The sequence below is a fragment of the Hypanus sabinus genome, chromosome 10 (genome assembly GCF_030144855.1).
Source record: "Hypanus sabinus isolate sHypSab1 chromosome 10, sHypSab1.hap1, whole genome shotgun sequence".
In the NCBI taxonomy this organism is placed as follows: domain Eukaryota; kingdom Metazoa; phylum Chordata; class Chondrichthyes; order Myliobatiformes; family Dasyatidae; genus Hypanus; species Hypanus sabinus.
The window spans coordinates 44,903,278-44,927,254 of NC_082715.1; the positions used below are offsets into that span (position 1 = coordinate 44,903,278).

Consider the following 23,977-nt stretch of genomic DNA (forward strand, 5'->3'; position numbering starts at 1 on the left):
CTATCCAAACTTCTCTTAAACCTTGAAAACAAGCTTGCATGCACCATTGTGCTGGCAGCTCATTCCACACTCTCACAACCCTCTGAGTGAAGAAGTTTCCCCTCACGTTCTCCTTAAATTTTTCATCTTTCACCCTAAACCCACACCCTCTAGTTGTAGTCCCACCTGACCTCAGTGGAAAAAGCCAATTTGCATTTGCCTTATCTATACCCCTCATAAAACTGCATACCCCTTCAAATCTCCTCTCACTCTTCTATATTCCAAGGAATAAAGTCCTAACCTACTCAAAATTTCCTTATAACTCAGGTCCTCTGGACCCATTAACATCCTTATAAATTTTCTCTGTATTCGTTCAACCTTGTTTACATCTTTCTTGTAGGTTGGTGACCAAAACTGCACACAATACTCCAAATTAAGCCTCATGAACATCTCATACAACTTCAACATAACATCCCATCTGCTGTACTCAATATTTTGATGTATGAAGGGCAACGTGCCAAAATCTTTCTTTATAAGCCTATCAAACTGTGATGTCACTTCGAATGAATTATAGACCTGTATTCCCAGAACCCTTTGTTCTGCCACAGACCTCAGTACCCTACAGTTCTGCATGATTCTTTCCCTAAATTAGAAAAAAAGACATCAAACATGAGGCCTATGTTATCAGTATTCCAATAAAGCCATTTCTGGAATTCTCTCCAGCAAAATATACATGGCCCCTTTTAGCTGTAACACCTCTACAGATGCACAAGGCCTGATATTAACCAGAAGATTAACAGGATGGTATGCAAAAACCCAGCTTGCCTGGAGATATAGAGGTTCTATTAATCATAATTGCAATGCATTAAGGAAATCAGAGGAGTGGGGTTCAGGTGGGAGTGTGGACTTGATGCATCAGTTTCCCAATGATCCAATGAAGCTGTGGAACAGGTTGAAGAGAACTACACCTGAATGTGCTAATTATGCTGTTAAAGATTTACATATTTGGATAACTTGTGTAAAGTTAGCCTGGCCAGGTGTAGAAGCAAGCACCTGGGGAATTGTGGGGTGCTTAGTTGGCATTAAGTACATTAAAGATTTCAGAGCATGATTGTAAGGGTGAGGAGTGCAAATGTTAGGGTACTGGTTGTCGGTGGGAAGAGTTTGGGTTGGATGTTGAGAAGACAACCAGCCTAATATTCAGATTAAGGTGAGGTACAGTGTCCTCAAATTTAATATTGGGCCCAGATTTTCCAGCCTGAAGCATTTTCATCTCTTTTGCCTGCCTCTCCTCCCTCAATGCCCTCCTGTAAGTTCATCTCTGTAACCAATCTTCTTTTAGTAACTCCTGATGCTGTCCACTTAATTGATCTTCACCATGACGTTTTAACATCTTGATACTTCAATGCCGTTTTATTGTGAATTTTATCTGAAAGAGAATGACTGAGGAAACATAGCTCATGAAAAGTTGACTTCAGCTTATTCCATAGTTAATGGTTAGAGAATGGAAACATGAAACAAGAATGCTTGAAAGTACTCAGCAGATCAGGGAGCATCTCTAGATATAGAAAGGTAGAATTAACATTTCTCGTCAAGGAACTTTCAGTTGAATTTATTTTCATTGGTTTTTCTCATATAATATAATTATGTTAAAGTTGGTTACTAAAAGTAATATGAAGAGGAATAGTTTGGCTTTTGATCTGATAAGACATTTTATTTTGAAGTATCATGCTCATTTTCAAGTTCATTTATGGGTTTCTTCTCCCTATTTATGAAAACTCTGCCAGCTTTAAAATCCCCACACATCTATAATTCCTGTCTCTTGATCATCACTGGCTCCACCAATGACAGTTTTCCCTCTGTTGCCCAAACTCCATGTGCCAAAATTTCTCCAGATCTTTATCATCTCCTGCTCTAAGATATTTCTTATGTGGCTTGGTATCAGTTTTTAGTTGGTATAGTCTCTACAGAGTGTCTTGTATAGGTTCCTATATAAGACGGTCCCAGAGAAATTATTGTTCTTCCTACCTTAATGGGAGCAGCATACAAGAGGACAATGCGACCATCTAGTGACATAGGCCTTGACCTTAGAATGGTGATATATTTATCCTTTAAAGTTCTGCCATTACCATGGGCATATATGACCATTATATAGTCTGATAAAAGTTAATCAGAATTTATTATTTGTTGTACCAAACATTTTAAGCTCATGGAAAGGCATTACCTGCATTTTAAAAAATGCTTCCTGTTACAGCTATGAACTGAGACTTCACTTTGAACTCCGCAGTCAAGCCGAGCCCTGCTCACATTGCCTCACACCAGCCTGCCAGGTTTACATACTTTGGGAGACCAGACTCTTCTTCCCTGGTGAGGTTTGTTCCTGAGTCACACCACCAGCTCCGGGCCAGTCTAATGGTGACAGACTAGCTCAATGACTCAGTAGTTGTTGCTGATAAATAAGATATCATTATTTTGATTCTGATTTGTTTTTCCTTCAGCTGAAGAATTCTTTGCAGATGATAACATTCTGTATTTCCAAATCTATTCCCGCAATCTAAACGCACAAGAAGGAGAAAATGCATGATTTGGTCAAATGTAGTTGTTGACATTATTGGGTACAGTCAGTAGGATAGACATGTAAAAGTTTACTAGAGGTGGCAACTTTCCTTTGTGGGTGACTGAGGTATAATTCCTTCAAGCTCTTTGGTGCCCTAAAGCCTCCCACTTCTTTCTCTTTACAATTCAGCGGAGGGTGTAGCTTGGGATACCAATTTTATTACATATCCCCTGTGAACTGGTCCCTTGAATTGCTTCGGTTTATGTGGTTCAGGCACTCCCACAACATTATGATTTGAGCACTCTGGGGTTTCCTTTACCATTCTTTTGTCATTGTTGTGTCATGTATCTGCAAACCAGAACAGCGTGCATAACTTGGTGGTTGCACAACATAAAGGTCACTGTTGCTTTCGCCCTTAATATTTCACAGCCTGGATATTGTACATATGCAAAATTCTGTGAAACAAGCGTGAGTTTCCAGAAAGCATCGAGCAGGAGATGAACTCAGCAACGGTGCGGCGGTTGCAGAGGGAGTGGGTATGTACATTAGGGGGGGTAGGGTGGAGTGCCAATCAGCTTTGCACCACATTGTCTTTCCTAGTGCTGAACTCCATTTACCCAAGCAAATAGAATGTACTTCATCATACTCCTGTTCTGGGGCATAGGCTGAAAGACTTCAAGGCATCAGGAGATAGGTCACTTACTGGTGCCTACCTCAGCTGGCTGTAGCAATACCACAGAGCTTAGTTTTGTTTTGGTTGTGGGATTGCTCCACCCACAACTTGGTGCCTCAGCTGCTTAGCACTCATATAGACACACGGCGCAAATCCAGTGGATAGTTATTACGTTCTTTGGTGTGCTTGGTTCTTTGTTTGATGCTTGAACTTCTCAGTAACAGACTAACAAACTGTCTGCTGCAGGAAAGGATTTGTCAGTGATTTGATTTGAAAGACTATGCCAGGTTCCAATGAGTTCCTCCAGCAGACTGTTTGTTGCTCAAGGATTCCAGCATTTGTCTTTGCAGTAACCAAGACTGTTTCTCTGTCTTTTAGCAATGCATAGAGTTGGGATTGGGGTGGTATAATTTGACTCCTATAGTCCCAGTTTGCAGTAGAACCTACAAGAGGTCCCTAATAAAATGGCCAGTGAGTGTATGCTTGTGGTTTTCTGCTGCTTTAATCCAACCACATCAACATTCAATGAGCTGTACATTTTGAGATGCTCTGCTGCACACCACTGTTGCAACATGTGTTTACTTAGACCATAAGACCGTAAGACGTAGGAGCAGAATTAAGCTATTCACCCCATCGAATCCATTCTGCCATTTCATCATGGCCGATCCCAGATCCTATTCGACCCCACACACTTATTAAGTTCATCTCCCATTACTACCTCACCAGCATCATTTTCCAGTGGTCTAATATCAACTCTCATCTCCCTTTTATTAATTTTACAACTGAGGAATCTTTTATTATCTTGCTTTATATTATTGGCTAGCTTGCCCTCATATATCATCTTTTCTCTTCTTATTACTTTTTAGTTGCCTTTTGTTGGATTTAAAAGCTTCCCAATCATCTGACTGTTCTGCTGTCGTCCCCACCAATACCGTCCAATACCCTTGAGCAAGCTCCTCTCTCATGCCTCTGTAATACCCTTTATTCCATTCGATACTGATGCATGTGACTTATACTTCTCCCTCTCAAATTGCAGTATGATTTCAATCTTATTATGATCACTGCCTCCTAAGGGTTCCTTTACATTAAGCTGATGAGGTTATTACACAACACCCAATCTAAGAAAGCCTTTCCCCAAGCAGGCTCAAGCACAAGGTGGTCTAAAAAACCATCTCATAGGCATTCAACAAATTCCCTCTCTTGCAATCTGACACCTAAATTGATTTTCCCAATCTCCTTGAATATTGAAGACCCCCATTAAAACTGTGTTATTACCCTTGTTACATGCCTTTTTTAGCTCCCTTTGCAATCTCAACCCCACATTTTGGCTACTATTTGGAGGCCTATATACGATTCCCATAATAGTTTGTTTTTACCCTTGCTGTTTCTTAACTCCACCCACAAAGATTCAACATGCTCTGACCCTGCATTACCACTTTCTATAGATGTAGTTCCATCTCTTACCAACAGAGCCACACGAACACCTATGCCTTCCTGCCTGCCCTTTCGACATAAAGTATATCCTTTGAGGTTAAGCTCCCAAAGATGGCCTTCTTTCAGCCATGACTCAGTGATGCCCACAATGTCATACCGACCAATCTCTAATTGTGCCACAAGATTGTCCGCCTTATTCCGAATGCTACTTGCAATTGAATACAGCATCTTTGAGCTACTGTTGCCTTTGTCTCAGGTTGAACCAGTCTGGCTATTCTCCGCTGCCCTCTCTCATTAACAAGGTGCTTTTCCCCTCTGAACTGTTGCTCACCAGATTATTTTTTGTTTTTGCACCATTCTCTGCAAACTCTAGAGTGTGTGCTTGAAAATCTTAGATCCTAAATTACTCAAATCACCCCATCTGGCACCAACAATCATTCCACAGTCAAAATCACTTAGATCACATTTCTTTCCCATTCTGATGTTTGGTCTGAGCAACAACTGAACCTCGTGACCATGCCTGCAGGTTTGCTGCCATATGATTGACTGATTAGATATTTACGTTAGTGAGCAGGTGCGGAGGCATACCTAATAAAGCGGCCTCTGAGTATAATCCTTTTTGCAGCAGTTCCGGGCTCTTTGATAAATGCGTAGCTGCTCTAGTTCCTGCATTCACAAGACAGGAGCCAGCATCATAACCTCATCAACAGTAACATAGAATTGAAAGAGTAAAACACTGGGAATACAGGTGCAGTGCTACTGTCACACAAACAACCAGATATTCACTTAACAACCACACTGATTTCAAAAATAGTAAACTTTCACAGAACTTTTCAGTGCTGCACATGAAGATTTCTAATACATAAGAACATAAGAAATAGGAGCAGGAGTAGGCCATCCGGCCCATTGAGCGTGCCCTGTCATTCAATAAGATCATGGCTGATCTGTCAGTTAACTCAGCTCCTGCATTTTCCCCATAACCCTTAATTCCCTTACTATGTAAAAACCTATCTAACTGTTTCTTAGATATATCTAGTGAGGAAGCCTCAACTGCTTCCCAGGGCAGAGAATTCCACAGATTCACCACTCTCCGGGAAAAACAGTTTCTCCTCATCTCCATCCTAAATCTTCTCCCTCTGAATATTGAGGCAATGTCCCCTAGTTCTAGTCTCACGTACCAATGGAAACAACTTTCCTACTTCTATCTTATCTATCCCTTTCAAAATGCTGTATGTTTCTATAAGATCCCCTCTCCTTCTTCTGAACTCCAGAGAGTATAGTCCCAGGCAACTCAATCTCTCCTCATAGGTTAACGCCTTCATCCCTGGAATCAACTTGCACTGCCTCCAAAGCCAGTATATCTTTTCTTAAGTATGGAGACCAGATCTGCGCACAGTACTCCAGGTGTGGCTCGGATTTCTTCTAGATGAGACTGAAATATGAGGTCATGTACCATCAATGGAGTTCTGAAATTGTTGCTAAGTCAGTTTGATGACTCTTTTTAATACGTATTTGAGTCTGCATAATTGTGTGGCAGGTCTAAGCAAGTCCATATGCCAAATGGCAAAATTGTCCACTTGTGTACAATTGCTGAGCAGATTCTTGTCTATAAAGAAAAAGAGTTCTAATTAGTGTCTCTCACAGATGAAAATGGTGCATATCGATAAGCAAGTTAAAGTTGAAAGAGGGAGTAATGAGCTGACTTTGACAGAAGTGTCTCCTCTCTCTTGTTACTCTGGTTGCAGGTTAGCTGCTTGTGAAGTGAAATGAAGAAAGATTTTAAAATTTAAGCTTTAAAGGGACAGAATTCAAAAAGGCTTAAGGGGATGTAGGCAAGAGCTTGGCAGCAATATGGTGTGCAAAAGTGTGAAACTTCCCACTAGAGCACGCTGACACAAGAATAAAGAGAATTTCCACTAAGATCGAGGCTCATTTCATCGCAGTGGATTCTATGGGGTCAACCAAAGGTGTTATTGTCTTTTTTGAACATTTTTTTATGATCGTAAGGCCCTGCTGGACATTTAGAACTTAAGTACTGCAGGTCTGCCCCATCAGTGAGTTGTTTATTGGCAGAGCAACTGCAGGAGTTGGACACAGTGTGGACTGTGCTCCTGCTTGTCTCAGGGAGGCCTTGGAGGAGTCGCTGCAGGAAGGCGCCATGCAGTCTAATAGCAAGTGGTCATCTTAGTCATTTTTCTTGTGATCAAAATACCCTGTTGGACAGTGTTAATGTGAAATGCTGCAAGTCTGATTCACTGATATATTGGTGGATGAAAGGGTGGACTGCAGGGAAACTGCGTGGCCTCGGTCGTAGTGGGAACTAGGCCTCAAGCCGCAGTGTTGCCTGTTTACAGCTACCCAGGAGAGAGGTGCTGGAGTCAGTGCATTGCACCAGAGTGGCACGGTGTGAAGTCCAAGCTGGAGCCTGTGTTATCTGCCAGTGCTTACTCAGCAGAAGACGAGCTGTATTGTGTTCTACTGCCTTCCTTGGCCTCCGTCGGTCGTGGTCGACCATGGGTACTGCACCCCTGGTAGTCACTGGGGGTGGCTTTTCCAGGGCACAAGCCAGGGCAGATGATATGGAGATCCGTCTGTTGCCCATGCAGTGGGACCCCCACCCCCATGCTGATGACAGGTCCGAGGGAACGACAAAGGTCGATACAGTTCGATGCCAGCAGCATCACAGGAGTTGCCGTGCCGGCGCTGGGTACAGCAGTCAGCCACCTTCGGGACTCCGACTCCGGATTTTTCCCCGGGGTTTACTCCCAAAGCCTTTCCCGTGAGCGGGTATAGCCATAAGGCAGTGGAGGTTTGAAATTGGAGTTTCCTTCTCCTAGATGAGCTATCATCCGTCGTTAATGAGCCCCATTGCCTGGAGCAACTGGTTTTAAGGTGCCAGTGGTGCACCTTTGCCCCTTCTCCTGTCAGTGAGAACAGCTCCGCTGGGCATGAGAACCGTGCCACACGTGAAGGCCAGGAGTTGGACTTGGTTGTCAGAGGCTGTTTGAGACGCACGATATGAAGAGCATTTATTTAGCAGTGGGAGCTCGTCCCCACTACCACCCTTCGGTTATGACTACCCTTGTTCTATGGCAGACTGCTGCAATATTCATGGACTCAGGGTCTTGGACTATTTTTTTTTGTGTGACTGTACTTTACTGATATCTTGTAAGTGCTTGCTATCCTACATGTGCTATATCTGCTCTGTGCTGTGTGTGACTGTTACTGTATTTTGCATGGTGGCCCTGGAGTAACACTGTTTCATTTGGCTGTATTTATGGGTATTCATGTATGGTAGAATGAGAATCAAACTTGACCTTGAACTTGAAGAGTTTTTAAAATGTGATAGATTGGTCAGTGTGGTTATCTTGTAATTTGGTACCAAATCTGTGATCTTCTATGCAGCAGTGATCTCTCTTTAATGAGTGCTTCTGGGACCAGAACTACTTTCAGGCACTGGAAAGAGACCACCACTACTGTCCTTGTTAAAATACTCCAAGTCCACTGGAAGGGTAAGTGAATTAATGCCAGTGTCTAAGCCACCATTCTCAGCATTGAGGCCTCGGGTAGAATTAATTATCTATTTCAGCAGGCTGTGCCACTCACTGGTCCAGTGCTAGATGTCCCAAATGGACAGGGGTTTTCAACCTCCGGTATGAGATTTCTGGGAGACAGGGGAAAAGACACAATGAAGAAAACTGGCACATTGTCACTAACCCTTGGGAAATTCCAGCCCATGACTGTTCAGAATTGAGAACTTGGGTCAGTGCACCGGGTGCACATGATGGTCCTGAATAAATGGCAGAAAAAGCATGACAACTTACAAACCACCCAACTACTCACCACATCTGCCATTACTCCCCCACCCCCAATACTCTGGCAATTATTATTGTTTAAAGGGTGTGGTTCCAATAATGACCTCAATTGAACTTCAGAACCCACAACATTGGAATGGAAACAAATCATCCATATTTCTGAGGGATTGTCTAAGAAGATGATTGTTCATGTTCAGTTGGAATTAAGTTGAGGTGGAAAATCAGCCACAATCTCAAAGAATGGCAGAGCAGGCTCAAAGAGCAGATGAACTACACCTGCTCCTACCTTTTATATTCTTACATAAATTGTAAGGTGTGCTGATGGTTTGGTAAACTGCAGCATTTAAGTGAAAATAGGGATGAGCAATAAATGTTAGTAACTTTCAGTCCATTTTCAAGTTGGTTGCCCTTTGTCTAGGAGTTTCTGCTGGGAGGATTAGACATTTGTTTGGCTGTCCTTTCTCACCTGGAATCCCATTGCAAATGCACTATCTGAAGGAACAGACAATTTTTGATACTAGATTATTATATAATATTGACTCTTGTATGTTTTTATTCAGTTGAATGAATATCTGGAGCTCTTAGCCTTAGGAATCATTGATTCATAAGGGAGGCAAGTACCAAATTGCCTAACACATTACAGGAAGTTACAGAGCTACCATTGAAGAGCTGACTCAAATAATCAGCTGAATTAATCTTACTCCCTCATGCACTGGGCAGCCTGAGAACATCACAAGCATAAGATGCAATGCAATGCATTTCCTTATATAAAACAGATGGATAATAGATATTCTTTGACAGAGTAGAAGGTTAATTATTCCTTCAATTAATATCCATCAAACTTTCTGCAACGGAATTAGCAGAATTGTGCACATCTGTCTCAGTTTGCTTAATAAAATGACATTTGTGATTCTAGCAAACTAATTATTCAAACTTTAAAAATTTGCATGGCTTGTCTGAGCTGATATTAGCTTACTACTTCAATAGTATAAATTATAATGACTCCAGTAAAACCCTAAACAGATTTTTTTTGATAAACAATAAGACAATTACACCTATTTATATTCTGCAAATTCCTCATCTCATCAGTACTGAACTTCTCACGTGAGCGATTTTATTTTATTGGTGAATGAAGTCGCATTTGTTTTATCTTTTTCTCAGCAAAAACCAAAAACAATCAATTAAAATCTTCTTCCTCAACACATCCATGTGTAAGACTAAAATTTCAAAATTTTTGCAAAAGATTTTTTTTTCAACTTTACGTTCAGATTTATGGATCATTTATTAAAGTAGTTAGTTGCTATTGATTAGAAGATGATAATTGGTTATGGTTATGCTGGACAAAGAATATCAAAATCAAGCTAAACGTACCTTAGCTAGAAGCCCAACGAAGTGCTCATTAAGTGCCCAATCTGTTAAATTAGACAACCTCTCCTCCTCTATTCTCACCCTGAATACTGACGTGCCTCAAAGCTGAGCCCTCTTCTGTACTCCCTTTTCACCTATGACTGCATTCCTGTACATGGTTCTAATTCCATAATCAAGTTCGCAGACAACACCATGGTGGTTGGCCTGATCAGAGGGCCTGCAGGGATGAGGTCCAGCACCTGGCTGCATGGTGTGCCGAGAACAACCTGGCCCTTCTGACAACAGCCAGAAGACCAAGGAGATCATTGTGGACTTCAGGCATGCTAGGAGCCACACTCATGTCCCCATCTACATTAACGGAGCTGTAGTGGAGCATGTATCAAGCTTCAAATTCCTTGGAGTCCATATTTCTGATGATCTCTCCTGGTCCCTGAATTCCTCCATCCTGATCAAAAAGGTGCAACAGCGCCTTTATTTCCTGAGGAGCATCAAGAAAGCTCACCTCTGTCCCAGGATACTGACGAACCTTTACCGCTGTACCATTGAGAGCATACTCACCAACTGCATCTCAGTGTGGTATGGCAATTATCCCGTATCGGACCGCAAAGCACTCCAGAGTGTGGTGAAAACTGCCCAGTGGATTATCAGCACCCAATTGCCCACCATTGAGAACATCTACCATAAATGCTGCCTGGGCAGGGTGAAGAGCATTACCAAGGATGCATCTCACCCTAACCATGGACTTTTTACTCTCCTCCCATCCGGTAGGTGCTACAGGATCCTCCGCTCCCACACCAGCAGGCTCAGGAAGAGCTTCTTCCCTGAGGATGTGACCCTGCTGAACCTCACATCACAGCACTAAGCAGTATTGCACCCATATTGTACTGTCTCAGTACTTTTATATTTGTGTGCTGTAGCACTTCTATTCACAGTCATTTTGTAAGTAACACTATTCTTTTGCATTTCTGGTTAGATGCTAATTGTATTTCATTGGTTTTGTATCTGTACTCGGGACAAATTTATTGACTTTAGACAATAAAGTTGAGTCTAATCTAATCTAATTTTATCCAACAATGTACTCATTCCAGTTTTTCAACAAACATTAATGAGTCAGCATAATGTTTCAGAATTTAGGCACCATGTGGCTTTTGCCTTGCCTAAATGTGGTTGACAATTCAGTGGCAGATTAAGACCTGATTTACGACTCTCCCAACTTATTAATTATGCACATAAACAGCCAGAAACAAACTTCCAGCCCAGTCATTTTGGGTGTGGAGGTAAAAGGACAGCTGTCAAACCCTACTACAACACACAGCCATTAAACAGTATTTTATTTTAATATGAAGTGATCATGTTAGTTCCGAAGAATGCATTAAAACAGCAGTTTGCGTGTCTCAGTAAGACGCTGCAAGGTAGTCTCATTAGGGAAAATTATTGCGAAAGATCCTGAATTTTGGGTGGCTGAGCAAAAGATTAATTGGACAATGGTGTTGATGGGAGATGGGAACTAATGTCTGATTTCAAGGGCTTCGTTTGAATGGAAGTTTCAAACTGCACTTTGTCAATCTCTTCAAAGGATTGGGAATATGTGATAACATTTAATAGATTTGCTTGCACTTGCCTGACATTAGCAATAACCCATGAGTCATCGCATTCTTTTATGACTACCTTTTCCCCTGTATATCCAGGCACAACTTATTATTCATCTCAATACAGGCTCTGTGTCATATACTCAACAAAATCAGAGCTGACTCTCCAGTGTAATATCATTGGAGAGCTGTGTTACTGAGTTGTGATCCTTCAGATGATAAGATAAACTGAGGCCCTGTTAACTCAGCTAAAAGATCTCTCAGGAGTTGAGCAGGTTCATTACTTGTGATACCTTGTCCAATACTTACTCCTCTATTGAAACTGATTACCTGCCCATTTTCCTGCTGCTGTTTGTAGCCCTTTATCAAATTGGCTGCTGTGTGTGGTAAATTACAACAAAAGATGCACTTTAGAACTACTTCATTGATTGCACATTTCTATACCTTCAGGTTGTGCAAGTGGAAAACAAAAGGGACTGCAATCTGGAACCAAAACAAACATGGCGGAAATCTTTTTATTTGTACCTCCCTCTGCATATCTCTCCTTTCCTCTTTTATTTTTGCCTCTTTTACTTTCTTTCATCAGTTACGAAGTCAATCAGGACTTAAAAACCCCCATTGTCAGAAGTCAGATAAGCAGGTAAGTTATATTACCTTGCAGTTCCTAAATAACGCAAAGTTGGACTTTGATAAAGCACTCAATCAATCCAGTGTTGACACAAAGCAGGAGGCTGGCAAATCTTGCTTCATTCTATGGTGCAATTACATAGCAGCTGGTAATCATTACCTGCTGTGGAGTTAAAATATATTTTTATGAGGGAGAACTAGTGCCAGTGAATTGAATTTGCTTCTTGATTGTGTCCAGTTCAGAGGGATACCGGGACTTATTTAATAGCATTAGAGATGAGACTTTCATTACAATCTATTCATTCATTTCCTTTAATCAGCTCTTATTGCCATTTTTCTCATAATCTATTACTTATTAACATAGAAATTATAAAATAGCATCCTGCAAATTAGCCCAACTAGACTCTCTCATTGATCAGGTGTTAAACTAACCTCCTTCCACTCAACTTCCTCCAAACCTATCAGCATATCCTCCTAATTTGTTAGTTATCTGCCTTTCCCTGCTGGTTATCTGCTGGGTTTTAAGTCCTGATTGACTTCGTAACTGATGAAAGAAAGTAAAAGAGGCAAAAATGAAAGAGGAAAGGAGAGATGTGGAGAGGAATGTACAAATAAAAAGATTTCTGCAATGTTTGTCCCACATCATGAAGACCCTGGGGAGACTTGTTCTAGAGCAGCTCCGGCCTACGGTTAGGCCACACTTAGACCCCCTCCAGTTCGCCTATCAGCCCTGACTAGGAGTTCAGGATGCCATCGTCTACCTGCTGAACCATGTCTATGCCCACCTGAACAAGCCGGCGAGCACTGTGAGGGTCATGTTTTTTGACTTCTCCAGTGCGTTCAACACCATCCGCCCTGCTCTGCTGGGTGAGAAGCTGACAGTGATGCAGGTGGATGCTTCCCTGGTGTCATGGATTATTGATTACCTGACTGGCACAGTACGTGTGCTTGCAACACTGTGTGTCAGACAGAGTGGTCAGCAGCACTGGGGCTCCACAGGGGACTGTCCTGTCTCCCTTTCTCTTCACCATCTACACCTCGGACTTCAACTACAACACAGAGATTTGCCATCTTCAGAAGTTTTCTAATGACTCTGCCATAGTTGGATGTATCAGCAAGGGAGATGAGGTTGAGTACAGGGCGATGGTGGGAAACTTTGTCACATGGTGAGAGCAGAATCGTCTGCACCTTAATGTGAAAAAGACTAAGGAGCTGGTGGTGGACCTGAGGAGGGCTAAGGCACTGGTGCCCCTGTTTCCATCCAAGGGGTCAGTGTGGACATGGTGGAGGATTACAAATACCTGAGGATACAAATGGACAATAAACAGGACTGGTCAAAGAACACTGAGGCTGTCTACAAGAAGGGTCAGAGCCATCTCTACTTCCTGAGGAGACTGAGGTCCTTTAACATCTGCCGGACGATGCTGAGGATGTTCTACGAGTCTGTGGTGGCCAGTGCTATCTTGTTTGCTGTTGTGTGCTGGGGCAGCAGGCTGAGGGTAGCGGACACCAACAGAATCAACAAACTCATCCGTAAGGCCAGTGATGTTGTGGGGGTGGAACTGGACTCTCTGACGGTGGTGTCTGCAAAGAAGATGCTGTCCAAGTTGCAAGCCATCTTGGACAATGACTTCCATCCACTCCATAATGTACTGGTTAGGCACAGGAGTACATTTAGCCAGAGACTCATTCCACCAAGATGCAACACTGAGTGTCATAGGAAGTCATTCCTGCCTGTGGCCATCAAACTTTACAACTCCTCTCTCGGAGTGTCAGACACCCTGAGCCAATAGGCTGGTCCTGGACTTATTTCACCTTGGCATAATTAACTTATTATTATTATTTAATTATTTATGGTTTTATATTGCTATATTTCTTCACTATTCTTGGTTGATGCTGCTGTAATGAAACTCAATTTCCCTCGGGATCGATAAAGTATGTCTGTCTGTTTGTCTTATGTGCACGATACAGTCATACAGCAGGGAAACAGACTTGTCAGCCCCTGTGTTTCATGAATTTATTTGAATCAAACCAATTTCTTCTCTCATGTCTGTATCAACTTTCAACTCCACTTCCTCATACACTCCTCTCCACTCTAAACCCCTCGGTTTCCTGATATCTCTGGAGAACCTGAAAGGAAAATTACCTCCCAAAATCTGTGCTGTTAGGGGTTTATTTGCCTCCTAAAAATTGCCTCTTGGTCCATCTAAGTAGCAAATTAATTGACAGATATTTGAGAAAAAATAAGTTACAGAGGTACAGGAAAATAGGAAGAGGAGGCTGTTGTGATTGCTCTGTTGGAAGCGATTATGGACCAACATCATTCTGTATGGTATTATGAAGGTAAATAAAGCAAAGCAATCTGGAGAATAACTTGATTAGAAGGGAAAAAGAAATTTTAAAAAGAAGGTCGAAAGTGGAAAAATGCAAAGTTTAAGGTAAGAATGAACTCATTTAAAGTTACTCATATTTGACATAAAGTTACTTAGCAGTAATTAACTCAATGGGGTTGCATATTCTGTACCAAATGATTCTAACCTGACAGAAGATCTTCTGGAGTTTTCAAGGAAGTTACCAGAAAAGTTGATGAAGGCAAGGCAGCAGATGGTGTCTAATTGGAATTTAGCAATGCCTTTAACAACGTCAATAGACAATAGACAATAGGTGCAGAAGTAGACCATTCGGCCCCTCGAGCCTGCACCACCATTTCGAGATCATGGCTGATCATTCACTATCAATACCCAGTCCCTGCCTTGTCCCCATATCCCTTGATTCCCCCATCCATAAGATACCTATCTAGCTCCTTCTTGAAAGCATCCAGAGAATTGGCCTCCACTACCTTCCGAGGCAGTGCATTCCAGACCCCCACAACTCTCTGGGAGAAGAAGTTTTTCCTTAACTCTGTCCTAAATGACCTACCCCTTATTCTCAAGCCATGCCCTCTGGTACTGGACTCTCCCAGCATCTGGAACATATTTCCTGCCTCTATCTTGTCCAATCCGTTAATAATCTTATATGTTTCAATCAGATCCCCTCTCAATCTCCTTAATTCCAGCGTGTACAAGCCCAGTCTCTCTAACATCTCTGCGTAAGACAGTCCAGACATCCCAGGAATTAACCTCGTGAATCTACACTGCACTTCCTCTACAGCCAGGATGTCCTTCCTTAACCCTGGAGACCAAAACTGTACACAATACTCCAGGTGTGGTCTCACCAGGGCTCTGTACAAATGCGAGAGGATTTCCTTGCTCTTGTACTCAATTCCCTTTGTAATAAAGGCCAACATTCCATTAGCCTTCTTCACTGCCTGCTGCACTTGCTCATTCACCTTCAGTGACTGATGAACAAGGACTCCGAGATCTCTTTGTATTTCTCCCTTACCCAACTCTACACCATTCAGATAATAATCTGCCTTCCTGTTCTTACTCCCAAAGTGGATAACCTCACACTTATTCACATTAAATGCCATCTGCCAAGTATCTGCCCACTCACCCAGCCTACCCAAGTCACCCTGAATTCTCCTAACATCCTCATCACATGTCACACTGCCACCCAGCTTAGTATCATCCACAAATTTGCTGATGTTATTTTTTATGCCGTCATCCAAATTGTTAACGTAAATGGTAAACAGCTGTGGTCCCAATGCTGAGCCCTGTGGCACCCCACTAGTCACCACCTGCTATTCCGAGAAACACCCATTCACCGCTGCCCTTTGCTTTCTATCTGCCAACCAGTTGTCTATCCATGTCAATGCCTTCCCCCCGATGCCCTGAGCTTTGATTTTACCCACCAATCTTCTATGTGGGACCTTATCAAATGCCTTCTGAAAATCGAGGTACACTACATCCACTGGATCTCCCTCATCTAACTTACTGGTTACATCCTCGAAAAACTCCAACAGATTAGTCAAGCATGATTTACCCTTGGTAAATCCATGCTGGCTCGGTCCAATCCTATCACTGCTATCCAAATATGCCACTATTTCATCCTTAATAATGGACTCTAGCATCTTTCCTATCATCGATGTCAGGCTGACAGGTCGATAGTTCTCTGTTTTCTTCCTTCCTCCTTTTTTAAAAAGTGGGATAACATTAGCCATTCTCCAACCCTCAGGAACTGATCCTGAATCTAAGGAACATTGGAAAATGATTACCAATGCATCTGCAACTTCCAGGGCCACCTCCTTTAGTACCCTAGGGTGCAGACCATCTGGTCCTGGGGATTTGTCAGCCTTCAGTCCCATCAGTCTTCTCATCGCCATTTCCTTCTGAATGTCAATCTGTTTCATTTCCTCTGTTACCCTATGTCCTTGGCCCATCCATACATCTGGGAGATTGCTTGTATCTTTCTTAATGAAAACAGATCTAAAGTACTCATTAAATTCTTCTGCCATTTCTCTGTTTCCCATAATAATTTCACCCAATTCATTCTTCAAGGGTCCAACATTGTCGTTAACTATCTTCTTTTTCTTCACATACCTAAAAAAAGCTTTTGCTATCTTCCTTTATATTCTTGGCTAGCTTGCGTTTGTACCTCATTTTTTCTCCCTGTAGTATCTTTTTAGTTAAGTTCTGTTGTTCCTTAAAAACTTCCCAATCATCTGTCCTCCCACTCACCTTAGCTCTATCATATTTCCTTTTTTTTAATGCTATGCAATCTCTGACTTCCTTTGTCAACCACTATGGCCCCTTCCCCCCCCCCTTTGAATCCTCCCTTCTCTGGGGGATGAACTGATTTTGCACCTTATGCATTATTCCCAAGAATACCTGCCATTGCTGTTCCACTGTCTTTTCTGCTAGGCTATCCATCCAGTCAACTTTGGCCAGCTCCTCCCTCATGGCTCCATAGTTTCCCCTGTTCAACTGCAACACTGACACCTCCAAGCTGCCCTTATCCTTCTCAAATTGCAGATAAAAGCTTATCATATTGTGATCACTACCTCCTAATGGCTCCTTTACTGCGAGATCGTTTATCAAATCCTGTTCATGACATAACACTTTAGCATTCACAATGAGGTAGTAAATTGGACTAGACTTTGGCTTTGCGGGAGACGCCAGAGAATGCTAGTAGATGATTGCCTCTCTGACTGGAAGTCTGTGACCAGTGGTGTGCTGCAGGGATTGGCACTGGATCAGTTTGTCACCTGTATCAATCATCTGGACAAGAATGTAGTAAACTGGATCACCAAATTTGCAGATGATGCCAAGACTGGAGATGTAGAGCACAGCGACGAAGACTAGCAAAGCTTGCAGTGGAATCTGAACCAGCTGGAAAAATATGGGCTGAAAATGGCATACGGAATTTATTGCAGGCAAGTGTGAGGTGTTTCATTTCTGGAGGACAAATCTTACACAGTGAGTGGTACAGGCACTAAGGAATGCGATAGAACAGAGGGATCTGGGGATATGGCATCAAAAGTGAAAGGGCGTGTGGTGAACTACATGAGCCTGTCTGGACACGCCCCTGCTGACTGCTCCTGTGGCTCCTCCCACAGACCCCTGTATAAAGGCGATCTGAAGCCTATGCTCTCTCTCTCTCTCTCTCTCTCTCAGTCTCCAGGACGTAGTATGATGGTCACTCACTCCTGGTTCCTTCTTCCAGTCAATAAAAGCCGATATCTCGCCTTACGCCTCAGAGTGAGTTATTGATGGCGCATCAGAGCGGAAGCAGAAGAAATCTGATAGGAGAAGGAGAGTAAATCATGGAACAAAGAGACAGAGGAAAGGCACCAAAGGGAGACAATAGGCAGGTGAGGAGAAGAGAAAGGACCAGGAAGAGGCCACATTCAGGTTGTACAAGCAACACCTCATATTCCATCTGGGTAGCTTCCAACCTGATGGCATGAACTCAATTTCTGTAACTTCTCCCCCTTAATTTCTCCACATCTGTGTGACCCCATTTTGGCTCGAGGCACTTGCCCAGTAAATATGAATATGCAAGAATTAGCTTCATTTCCATTAAAATCTAGGGTATTATTTTCCCATTGTTGCCAGCTAGTCCCAATGCCTGTAAAATAAAAATATCTGGAATCAAAAAATAGTTTAATATATCTGATATGACTAGAGAAAATGTAGGAATTTGAATTCTTATTCAGCATTCAATTTTTTTATACTTCTAAGGCAATAAGTCCATGAGGAAATGATGCAGACGACTTCAGCATTACATAAAATCTCTTAAACCACAACTGCAGAAGATCAGTAGTTTATTTGCCTTCCTCTCTGTTAATTGTTTAGTGCTGAAATGCTTGAAGTGTAGCTTTTAAAGAAATGTCAGCACTAGTAAACTTTAGAGGTAACTATCAAACTTAGTTGCATACAAAATGTGACTGAACAATGGCTTGGCTATTGGAAGATTTTGGGAGATCAGATTAGGAAGAATGATTGATTGGGCTTAATACAGATGAGTTGCTGATGATATATAACTTCTACAGACAATAATACCTCCTTCTTTCCTTAAATTCCTCAACTGAAGTGTTATAGTTCCATGGTCCCTCACCATTTTAGCAAAGCCTCCGATCATGGACTGGGTCATCACTTTTTGCTGGATCAGAAAAGCAGCTAGCATAATAAAAGAACTTTCTCATCTAGATGCTATCTCTTCCCCTACTTTGCACTAAACAAAAGATACAAAAGCATGAGAGCACACACTACCAGACTGAGAGACAACTTCTATCTCTCTGTTATAAGACTAATGAACATGTCTTGTACATTAAAGATAAACTCATTACCACCTTTACACTTTATCATCTAACTGTGCTGCACTTTCTATGCAACTGTAACACTATATTCTGCATTTCCCTTGTACTACCTCAATGTACTTTATGCTGTGAAATGATCTGTATGAATGGCGCACAAATTCTCTGGACCTTGGTATATGTGACAATAATAAACCAATTCTAATTTTGGACATATTGCTGAAATTACAGGAAGATAAATAGCTCCTTTTTTACTTATGATGATTTTATTCCCTTTTAGTTCTTTTGGATGGTGGGGTAAAGGTATGTGATATGTTTCTACCAAAGGAAGTGCATGGTACTCCGTCCCTCTGCCAGCCTGCAGGTCTCCCTTGGGCAAGAAGCTTACCCCCATTCAGTTTCTTGTGAAGCCATGGGATCAGGTGGAGGGTGGTGGTATGTGCAGCTGGTGCATACCACAAGTCCTGGTTATGCGACTACTGTTGCCAGGCAGACAATCTCTGAAGAGCGCTGATAATGGCTAAGGTCACCCGTCTTGTAAAGACACTGCCCAGAAGAAGGCAATGGCAAACGACTTCTGTAGAAAAATTTGCAAAGAACAATTATGGTCATGTAAAGACCATGAGTGCCCACATCATATGACATGGCACATAACAAACAGCTGAACTTTTGAGAATATGGATATTTCTGCCATCCCAAAGACTTTCCATCAGTTACAAGGATATAAGGAAAACAGCATATTCCTATATCCACCTGGATGATTGAAGACAAACAAAATTCAAGAGAGCAGCTCAAACAGGACAGAGTAGTAGACACAATTGGTTCCCTTTCCTCAATTGTTACTCTTTCCATGACTCTAATTTCTATTTCTGTTATAATCATACTGCTTACTGTTTCTGTGGTGTATAACAAGGAGGATAATTCAGAATCAGAATCAGGTTTACTGTCACTGCCGAAATTTGTTAACTTAGCAGCAGCAGTTCATTACTATGCATGATAATATAGAAAGAAAAAGATTAAATAAGGAAATGAACTTCAGTAAGTATATATCAGAGGGCATGTCCTGGGTGATGTGGATCCTTAATGATGGACGCTGCCTTTCTGAGGCATTGCTTCTTTAAGATGTCTTGGATACAACGGAAGTCAGTACCTAAGATGGAGCTGACTAATTTTACAACTTTCTGTAACTTCCTTTGGTCCTGTGCAGTAATGCCCCATGCCAGGCAGTGATGCAGCCTGCCAGCATGTTCTGCACGGTACATCTATAGAAGTTTCTGAATATTTTAAGAGACAAACCAAATCTCCTCAAACTCCTAGTGAAATATAGTCACTGCCTTGCCTTCTTTATAACTGCATTACCATGTAGGGACCAGGTTAGATCCTCAGAGATCCTGACCCCCAGGAACTTGAAACTGCTCACTCTCTCTACTTCTGATCCTTCTATGAGGATTGGTATGTTCCCTCGTCTTACCCTTCCTGAAGTCCACAATCAGCTCTTTTGTCTCACTGATGTTGAGTGCAGGATTGTTGCAGTGACATCACTCAACTAGTTTGTATATCGTGCTCCTATATGCCCTCTCATCTCCGTCTGAGATTCTACCAATAATGGTTGTATCATCAGCAAATTTATAGATGGTGTTTGAGCTATGCCTAGTCACACAGTCATAGGTATACAGAGAGTAGAGCAGTGGGCTAAGCACACACCCCTGAGGTGCGCCAGTGTTGATCGTCATTCAGGAGAAGATATCATTACCAATCCAGACAGATTGTAGTCTTCCTGTTAGGAAGTTGAGGATCCAATTGTAGAGGGAGGTACAGAGATTCAGGTTCTGTAGCTTATCGATCAGCATTGTGGGAATGATGGTATTTAATGCTGAGATATAGTCAATGAACAGCATCCTGACATAGATGTTGTCCAGGTGGTCTAAAGCTGTGTGAAGAGCCATTGAGATTGCATCTGCCATAGACCTATTATGGCGATATGCAAATTGCAATGGGTCCAGGTCCTTGCTGAGGCAGGAGTTTAGTCTAGCCATGATCAATCTGTCAAAGTATTTCATCACTGTAGGTATGCGTGCTACTGGATGATAGACATTGAGGCAGCTCACACTACTTTTCTTAGGCACTGGTATTAACGTTGCCTTTCTGAACCAGCTGGGATCTTCTGACTGTAACCTCAGAGGTGGAAAATGTCCTTGAATACTCCCACCAGTCATTTGGCACAAGTTTTCAGAGCCTTAACCGGTACTCCATTGGGGCTTGTCACCTTGCGAGGGTTCACCCTCCTGAAAGAGAGTCTAACATCGGCCTCTGAGGCAGAGATCACAGGGTCACTGGGTACAGCAGAGATTTTTTTTTACAGCTATAGTTATATTCTCCCTTTCAAAGCGGACAACAGACTCATGGGAACACCACCACTTGCATATTCCTCTCACTATTCTGATTTGGTAGTATAAAGTCTTTCCTTCACCATTGGAGAACATAATTCCTAGAACTCCCTACTGTAACAGTGTTCTAGGGGATACATTCACTAGAAGAGCTACAGGACTTCAATAATGTAGCTCATTGATATTCTATAGACGTAAAGTTTATCTTGCCAGTAAGATCCCAGACTTGAATTACTCCAATGATATTAATATTGTTACAGAAAGTGAAAAGTTCCATTAACATCTCTATTACCATCAAGTAACTCTCACGATAGATATAACTCATTTAATAGAAATCTCCCCTCTGAATCGGAATATACTGTGTTTAATAATCTTCTCAGGAAAATGCAGGCTGAACTCCCAGTACATTAGCAAGTTACCAAGGGACAACGATCTTTTGAAGATAAATTAAACTGAGGTCTCTATTTGTCAGGCGCATGTAAAATATCTTGTGACATTATCTCAAAAAAGTGTAGGTGAGTTAACAAAAGTGCTATAACTAGTATTTACCTCTCGGTCAGAATCACTTAAACAAATTAACCAAGTAGATTAGAGTGCAAATTAATTGTTCCCCTATTTCCTACACAATAACAATGACTGAACATCTGAAAGTACTGAAAATTGCTACGATCACCCCACTCTCATGCAAGTAGGTGAAAATACTTCACTTTTCTTTGAAGCACTATATAAAGCCTTAGATTTTGTTTTCCATGTACTCTGTGTAAAGACATTTCATCTTGGTTTAATTGTCAAGGGATGTGCATCTGTCTGTAAGAATAACAAAACGTGTCAGTGTATTCACAATGGATCTAGGATATCAGATGTTGTAATGTTTCTGGATATATGAAAATGAAATGGTTAGTGTTGGAAGCTGGTAAAATTCAGCAACCATGATAAATTACTGTTCTGCTGAATTTCTCTTGCTTTCATTCATAATTCAGCCTTCACTTATAAGAAATATAAAAGGGATCAAAAGGTAATGATTTAATTTAATTCAAAAACTCCTTAATATAAAAGGATAGCATTTTGACAAACTGATGATAGATTTTATAATATGATAAAATTGTCTCATTACTATATGATTTAATCAAAGGGTAAATCAGACCACTTTTGGCTGCCAGTTCATTGTAGGCAATAAACAAATAATAATAAAGAGAACCATCACTCTTTGACTGCGTAAAAAATAAATATATTCTGAAACTAACATAGAAAATTAAGAATGATATATTATTTTGACATAATTAATTCTCCTTTGTTTGGCCACTGTGTTAATTTACTTACTTCTCTACAATTCAGGTTGAAGTCTGAGATTATTTTTGTATTTATTGCAAATTGAATATCTGTTCCAAATTTCTGGCCTGGCATAGTTATTGTTTTATATTCAGAATAGCCAGAATGATACCCCATTCACAGTCTTTTCATCTTACTTTTGGGAGTCTACCTGTGCTGGTCCATATCCAAATATAGTCCAAGAAGCCTTGGGGCTTAAAAATCGAGCCCTCTTGGAACATGAAGCCTCCTCTCATACACTTCCCATTCTTACAGACTGTCTCAGCTAATCCTAATAATGCACTTCAAACTGCATCCAATTGTTAATTGAAGATTACATTGGATGCCATCCATGTTTTCTTATCAACCATTGCTGATAAGTGCAGGCTGCTCTCCATAATGAAATATCGATAAAATGCAAAAGAGAAAGTTTTTATTCAATGATCCAGTGATTCCCACATACTGTGAAGGAAAGCTCACTTGTTCTCCTTCTGCAGTACCTGATGACATTCCTTTGAAGGAACTAAGGCTATCTAGGAACAGGTGTTTGCACAGGCATGGCTAATGTGTTGTGAATAAATTTATTTTATTTTACCTTTTATTGTCATCTTTCAAAATAGGTTACCTTAATGTTAATTTCATATAATCATTGAATTCACCCCACCGCCATCACTATGACAACTGAAGATGACTGTACATACCAGATTGTCACTTCAATAATCAGAGATATGAATTAATTCAACATTTACCAATACAACTCACTGTGGTGTGATGTGCTTGAGCCCAAATAAAGGACAACACTTGTTTGCATAAGCCAGTTCATGTAAAAGACTACTGGGTATGGTGAAGTTCAAATAAAATTTAACACATTGCAGGGACAGATGGTTTTCACAGCTAATTAAACAGATTGCAGTACTTGATTGTAAGCAGCAGATGGACAAGTCCACCATGTAGGTGTGTGGCAGCCTTACACCGTTTTTAAAGAGGAAGAGCAGTTCATGGCAGTATCAGTATCTTTTGCAGTTGGGCCTTACATGTAACTTTCATTTGCTCAGAGGAAATCGATGAGTCTACACTTTGAGTCAGTAGACTGGTACATTTCAAAGGCAGGCCACCCACCCGAGATGAGTATGTCACCACTGTCATGGACTTCATCAGCAAGTGTGCAGCGGGCTGTATACCTCAGAGGTCAATCCAGGACTTCCCAAACTGGAAACTATGGAATAAACAAGGAAAAATAGTCATGAAGATCTGGGCTGTGATCCACAAGGCTACATCCTCAGCCCTTTACTCTTTTTCCTATACATCGGATGCTCCCAAACGTTTTCATGCCATGGACTAATACCATTATGCAAGGCGTCCTTGGACCCCAGGTTGGGAATCTCTGCAATACGCTGAAGATTGGTTGGTCAGTTTGTGCTCTAACACCATCTACAAGTTTGAAGAAATACCATTGTAGTGGGCTGTATCTCAAATAACGATGTGTTGGAGTGCAGAAAATGGATAGAAAGCTGAGTGACATGTTGTCATGACAACAGGTTTTCCC

The 23,977-nt window shown here is 41.5% G+C and overlaps 1 long non-coding RNA gene across 2 annotated transcripts in view; it reads right to left on the minus strand.

Moving 5' to 3' along the window:
- Positions 1-23,678, minus strand: part of LOC132400283 (uncharacterized) — a 40,234-nt gene extending 16,556 nt beyond the window's left edge. The window contains exons 1-2 of one of the 2 annotated variants that reach the window (XR_009514208.1): positions 23,551-23,678; positions 19,125-19,313 (exon numbers count right to left, since the gene is read on the minus strand). This is a non-coding gene — a long non-coding RNA (uncharacterized LOC132400283). Of the gene's footprint in view, positions 1-19,124; positions 19,314-23,465 lie in introns of both variants that reach the window. The other variant, XR_009514207.1, reaches the window with a different exon arrangement.
- Between the last annotated feature and the right edge of the window lie 299 nt (positions 23,679-23,977).